Source organism: Simochromis diagramma, unplaced genomic scaffold (assembly GCF_900408965.1).
Source record: "Simochromis diagramma unplaced genomic scaffold, fSimDia1.1 OVJJ01000321.1, whole genome shotgun sequence".
Classification (NCBI taxonomy): Eukaryota; Metazoa; Chordata; class Actinopteri; order Cichliformes; family Cichlidae; genus Simochromis; species Simochromis diagramma.
Window position 1 is genome coordinate 2,050,603 of NW_024386772.1, and position 7,300 is coordinate 2,057,902.

General features: G+C 42.7%; 1 protein-coding gene across 15 annotated transcripts in view; it reads right to left on the minus strand.

Annotated features, from left to right (window-relative positions):
• The window catches only part of LOC120738381 (RNA binding protein fox-1 homolog 3-like), a 419,925-nt gene that overhangs the window by 224,389 nt on the left and 188,236 nt on the right, over nt 1-7,300 (minus strand). The gene's annotated exons all lie outside the window — the stretch shown is intronic.

Genomic DNA, 7,300 nt, shown 5'->3' on the forward strand with positions numbered 1-7,300 from the left:
AAAAAACAGCTTGCAGAGCCATACTGCTGCCTCCACAAATGTAATATACATTGGGCTGCAGCTTTATTGTTTTATCTGTCTGTGCAGCAGTTTTGGTTTTTTAACAAACATCATTTTTATCTCGCAGTCGATTATTGGTCTAATTGGCACTTTATTCCAGTTTTTACATCGCTCCTCACTCCTGTGGCTGGCGTCAGTCACTCGGCTTCGCAAAACGATGCGTTCCGGCACGAAGGAGGACTTCATTTGACGCGTAAACATACAAAGTATAGTTTAAAGGCATGATATCAGAGGATGTCTTAGCACTGGAGTTCATACTAACCTCATTGTTTCTTTGCTGCTGTCCTTTAAAGCCAAAAGTGTGAATAATTCACATCATTCCAACAATAAGTGGATCAACAGACTCATTTCTTGTCAAATTTCAAGCATCACTTTGGTAAAATGAGGGGACATTAAAGTTCTATTACAAGTGACATTTGGTGATTTTCCTTTTCTTCATTTCTTTTGAACATAAAATACCTTCATGTTCACGCTCGGCACAAATCCCGCACACACACAGGGACCATTGTTTCCCTCTAGCAGTGGCCCTCATCAGAAGGGACAGCTCCTGCAGTTTCGGCACCAATAATTACTTGACTTCATGTCATAATCAAATCCCTTTAATAATGGGAACAATTCAGCGATTGCCTGGTGTAATCAAATTAGCCCGAGTCTTTTTGGATTTTCAATTATCTCCAGTCGGCGGAGCACTTTATCCGGGGTGCTGGCTCTAGCTCTGACTCGGAGCTCTGTGCTGCACCGGGGCTGACAGCAGCAGCCTCACAATTACAATGAGGCCGGGCTAATGTGATGACAAGATCGCCTGCCTGCCTTACTTAGCCTTTCATTTGTGCTGGGTCTCCTCCTGCGTCCCCGGCCTTATCATCGTGTCCATGTACCTGCTCTGCACCGAGCAACCCCACAACGCTCTGCTACTTCTGTTTACCGACTCTTTATACGGAGGGCAGCCGGCACTAAAGCTTTGGGTGCGACATTTACCCTTTTACAGCTTCTGAAGAAAAGGTTTGTTGAACGGGTTTGCAGCATCTTCTTATTCATACGGCTCTGCAAACGCACACTTAGAAGCTCCTTTTAGTGCTCGCCACCACCTTTTGAAGCAAAAGCAGGTCTTTGACAGTGGAAACCTCCAGTGGGACAAACAGTACCACACAGCCGGATGTAGCAGAAATATGACTGCTGGCTTCAGCTTGTCTTTAATGACGAGGTGAAAAAAAACAAGAAAAACAGGTAAAAAATGTACACGAGCGCGCAAAGGGGGCTTACTTAACCAACATGTGCACACTCAGTAATGTGTTAGCGTCTTATTGTTGTTCCATCCTGGTAAGGCTGTAGTTCTTTTTCTTTTTTCTGGAAATATTAAACAGCTTTTATAAGCTTTTATCTTATCAATGAGATCTAGGTCATGAAACAGGAGTAGAAGATCTTTAGATTCCACTGTGATCTTTGAATAACAGATCTAATGTATGAAGACAAGTCTGCCCTGCGATAGCTGTGATAGGCTCTGGCCCAACCGCGACCCTGAATTGAATAAGTGGAGGAAAACGGATGGCTGGTATGAAGACAAGTTAAATATCATCAAGGGAAGAAGGCTTTTATCACTTCTTATTGCTGAGCTGAACGATACAAATAAAACCTTTAATTCATAGAAAGTCTAAGCTATGCAAACAACAATAACTATTGGACGATTACATCAGTTTGCAGCTGTGTTACTGGATTTAAAAAGACTTCATTTTACGACACGTCACTTTTTCTGTGTGTTCATTATACCGCGACTAAAACAAAGACTTCTGGTAATGCCGATATCCCGGGTTTACCTAGTCTGCACGGTTACCACTGAGTCACCAAAAACAAAACAGAAAAAGCCTTACAGCCAGGTTCACATACCTTTGGTGTGGGTTCTCCTTTTCTATTGCCGTGCCCTCTACTGGAGATCTGTAACGTTGCTGCTGGGCCTCTAATGTGTTGCTGTATGTTTTCATGGCTTAGCTGCTGTCATGACTTAAAGTCAGTCGAAGCAGTGAAATATCGTGTTTTTCTTTATGCCGTTTTTCCTGTAAAACATCCAACTCTCTGCTTTGTCCTCACAGATGCGAAATAGCTGTGAAATACTGCAGCTGGTACCCGTTTACAGCTATGCAAGTATAGATGGAGATTACTCCTGAAACTAAAGGCTCATCATTTTGTGTTTAAAACACAAAATGTTGTAGTGCTTGTAGGAGAAACAGATTCCCGCTGAACGTTCGGAGAACTCAGAGATTAAGTCAATTACCTCATTCACACAAAATCACGTTTGCTGTGATTTCTGACCCCTTGGCTGCTTGCAGTAACAAAAATACGTTAATTTCTTCCTTATATCTGATCTAAAGGCTGCATGTGTCCCGCTGCTTTCTTCCCATTCAACTGGAAACATTCTGCACCAAAGATCCTGCGAGTTCTTCTAAATAATGGAGTGATAGGAAAAGCACTGAACAACAAAAATCCTCTAAAACTCAAAATTTAATCAAAGCACAATCCTCTTATGATGCATTATCTAATTTTTGGGAGGTGGGGGTTGGGAGCTCAGCTAAATATCTATAAATCAAATGTGTACATTGCTCCCTGAGACTTGGCATCACTTATGCAATTATCTTAGTTTGGCTTTAATGGATAAACTCGCGAAGCTACGGAGGTTTGTTTCGGTGACATTTGTCCACGCTTCGAAGCGAACGTTATTATTTCTGCAGCAACATTAAGCAATGCTCTCGGTGTTGTGCAAGTAGCTGCATGTAAAATTTGTGTTGGTGTCATCACTTTTGGATGGGGGGGAAGAACTCGTCACCATAGCAACCTGTAAAAGGGAGCCTTCTAATTGTTCAACGTGGTAAAAACTTGTATTTTAACTCCAGGGTGGGAGTTACTTACCATACAGCTGTACTGTACATTACAAGACAAAAAGCAGGATTATTTTTTAGTGCCTTATGTTTTGTATATTATCATAATTCAATCAGTTAATTTTGTTAATAACCTCTATGCCGTATTGTTTGCTCCCATGCTGCCTATTCCCTCTGAGTTTCTTCACTTCTACTGCAGCTTCTGTTCATTTTATACCCAATTATTCGATAAGTGCTGAGTGTGCCAGGAAAACCTGTTAAACCCACCTGCATGTTTTATTAATGATATCTATATTTCGTGCCAGTATTTCAGTAATTGAAACTCAAAAAGGATCCACAACTATGATTTTTACAAGTAGATGTGGCGCCTCACCACAAGGTGACTCCAGATGAGGGTCAACTTAAAAACAAGCATCCGAAGAAAGCTGGACTGAAGCCTGCTGCTCAAAGCTCACGAGTGTTTGTGATAAAATTAGATTATAGTAAAATAAAACATAGATTTTCAACCCAGTAAGCCTGTCCACGTGTCGCTCCTGTCAGCTAGATTGTTCTTTCCTCGTATGCTAGCACTGTACCACAAATACACACACAAAAGGAAAGATTTATAATATATAGTTTAATAGTTACACAGTTTCTTTAATAAAGAAACATTCTCATTAAACAGCTGGACATCAAAGTTTTTTTTAACAACTGTTACTAGCTGGTGCATTTCTTATCTGCACGTTTGCTGCTAATGAGTACTTCTGAAAGAAAGACTGTGTTTGTGTGAGTGTGTGTATTCATATGTTTGTGGGGACCAGAATCCTGGTTTGAAGGCTGTTTTGAGATGTGGTTACAAGTGGGTTATGGTTATTGTGTCAGTTAGATGTCCCCATAAGAGATGAATACCAAACGTGTGTGTGTGTGTGTGTGCTCTAAAAGGAACGTCCCCCCCAGCGCAACAGTGCAGCTCGCGTTTTTTGAACCATAACCGAGCTCCACAGTTCAGGAGAACATATGTTATAAATGATAAACACATAGAGAACCCAGTAGGTTAAATTTGCTTGGATTTCCTCCACTGGATTTTCTGACAATAACAACAGTGAAGATGCAGATTATTATCCGACGTATCCTCTAAACAGTATCCTGTCACCCTCCGAGCGTAGAGTGCGTAGCCTAAAGGCATGTCAAAGGTGGCGCCGCGGCTTCTAAAAGCTGCCAGCGTGAAGACTCACAGCAGACGTTTCTAAAAACGAAGCGGGATCAAACATTTCAATAATCCAAACATTACATTTCAATCATGCTGCTTGTGAAAGGACAAACACATAAGTGCAGTCATTTTCCTATTTACTGTAAATGTTCCTCCTCTTTTTTACTCATTGACAGTTTCACTGAAGTGATTTTTCACCCCTGTTGAGGTTGTTTTTTTTCCTCTTGAATATTCTGTATTTGAATATTATTCCATAATCAACACAACATGTTGCTGCTTGTCTGTGTTTACGTCGCTGATTTGCATTCAAATCATATTTCCTCTTTCTCTCCCAGCATGCTCGAGTACAGATGCTCCAGAGGTAGCTGGGAAAAGGTTGCTTGTGCCAAATATACTGTAGGAATAAATAAACACTTTATCAGGCCACGGAAGAGAGGGAAACCTATGTACGGGGGAGGAGCGGGCCGGGAAAAAGAGGGGGGGAGGGTGGAAAAAAAAAACCCCTCCATTGTCCTCTTTGGAACGAGCAGTGTGAGAAGTGATAATTAACCGGTAATTAATTTGGTGGTCTTTATCTCAGAGCAATGTGTGCTCTGCAAAAGATTAGGAGAGCTTTTTAATAAGCGCCATAGAGTTTGATTCTGCCTATTTCCGCCTGCAACAAATAAGCCTGTGTTTGTTTATTCCAGACAGGCAGCTGGCAGAGAGCTGCTGATACATTCGCAGGCAGGCTTTCCCAGTTTATTCTCACTCTGCTGCTGGTGGAGGCCTGGCAGCCTGCGTGTGCTGTGTACCTGACATCAGAGCACCACTGATAATTACAGATGAATGAATTTTCTCCTCTTCTCCCGCTGTGTTGTTTTCAGAGCGAAGCAACACATTTCAAACTCGGGCGGTTATTCTGGGTTAAAAAACAAAAAATAAAACAGAAAAAAAAAAACAATCTTAATGTTTTAATGATGTATTTTAGAGCTGAAACACTCAAAGTTAAATGGTAAACAATTAATTAGCGCCAATTTTAATAATTGATTTGTCTTTTTTTTTTGAAAGTAAAAATACTGCACGTTTTTTTAAAGACTAAAAATAAAACTTAAAACTAGTTGAGACTGTGACAGGCACTACAAATGCATAATTGGGAGATTTACAGATGTGAAAATAATTAACTGGAGCCTTGGTGCACTTGATACTTCAATGCAAATCCTTTAAAGAATATCCATGTTTGCACCAATATGGAAGTCATATTTTTTGTGTATAATCAATGCAGCTCTATAATTGAATAATTCAGATTATTATTTAAAAAAAAGTTGTATTATGACACAAATCTGTGTAGGTTAACTGTGTGAGTAATTTCCTGCTGAAAATCTCCTGTTTGTGCTCCCCATTAATATGCATGGGAGATAAATAAAAGAGGATATGAGGCAATCTCATTAAGGAGCAATATTTCCTTTGCAGTATGCAATCGCACGAAGTCTATATTATGTTGAATTAACGAAAAGAAGAAGAAGAAAAAAAAAATCAGGCATGGACGTGAAGGCGTTTGATAAATGCATGTTTCATTCCATCACACACAAAAGGAGTTCATGGGGTTTGTTGTTTTCCAGAAAGCAAAGCCAGAGTTCTGCTGCCATCTACTGGTCAAGGCTAACAACAGGGCAGCTCGGCGTTGGGGAGGACAGTGAATCAGAGCAGCACAGTGATGAATAACTGCACAGGATCAAAGAGCAAAACTGAATCGAATCAAAACAAATCCGAACATCATCCTGGAGGCAAGATTTAAAACGTCAGGTTGGACGGTTCTCGATTATGTAATCTAAAAACGTTGCGTCGCTGAGGAATGCAGACAATTTCCTGAATGACTTTAACATTCCTGCTCAGACTCTAAATATCTCTTCAAACATGTAAAAGAGCAGCAGCAGCAACAACAACAACAAAATCCAGCTCTGTTCATGCATTTGTATCAACACTGCACTGAAATCCCGCTTTCGTCCACCAGATGTCCCTGTGCAGACAGGAATGCCACCCCTGCAACCCCTCTGTCCTCAGCCGACCCCTTAGCAAAGCTGCAGCCGGCATAAAGCACCCCCTTCCCCCAAATAAATCCAAACCGCTCTCCGCGCGCCTTTACCCATCAGCCCCAACATCCTCGGCGGATGAGAGCTGTCACGTCACCTCTGCGAACCCTGCCGAGGAGACAGATTCAGCCGGTTAAAAAGGAGTTAAGTCCCAGCAGAAAACTGTCCCCTGGTTTATATTTAGCTCGTACGCAGTCGGAGGAGGTGGGCTCGGTGAGAAGCCGTGTCCGAAATGTCACACAAACCCACACCGCTCCCTACTGTACGTCCTTCACCGGATGACCTAAATCAATTGTCAGCCCACACAACGGGTGAGTGCCCCCTACTGGAGCTTGACCTTAACACTCCTGTCTCCTGCTCGAAGGGCTTGATAACACACACAAAAATGAAAAGATTAAATTAGACTGCTCGCAAACACTGCCCGCCTGCGAATAATGAAAAGGAGATGAACAGTGCTCTAAACAATGGAGGCCCCAGCGACCGTTCTGCAGCTGTTCAGATGGCTCGCTGCGTGCTCTTCACTCCTGGGCAGCCCGGCCTTTATGCGCTCTAATACAGTAGCACACCGAGGCCACACCTGCTGTCCCCGTGGCTGCCCCGGGCCCTCCAACACCAACGCCGCACAGCCAATAAAAGAAATATGAGTAGGATGTAGCAGGAGGGCAAACACACACATCCACAGAGTGCTCCCTCTCCTCTCTCCATGAAGAACGAGGATATACGAGCACACAAAATCCAACTCTATTTGTCTCTACTAGCCCCCCCCCACACCATCTCCATCCTCTCCCTCTGCACACTCTCTTCATCTCCCCACGGCAGAACTGACTAAAAGTAATTATACATGTTTAATAACTTCAAGGACTATAAAAACCGCTGTCGGGGGGCGAGGAGGTCCAGTTTAACGACGGTGATAAAAATGAGGGTAAGGAAGAGGGGACAGGGGAGGGGGAGCAGCGGCGGTAAGAGAATGAGCTTGTGAAAGGAATCGAGGCCTCGGAAAAATCCAGGGAATTACGCAGCGCGGAAAGTAGTTCAAGCCCGTTTCAGCTGTAAATGTAAACTCGACGAGCATTAGCCGAACGGTCGAGGCCAGGTGTCTACCGCGTTAC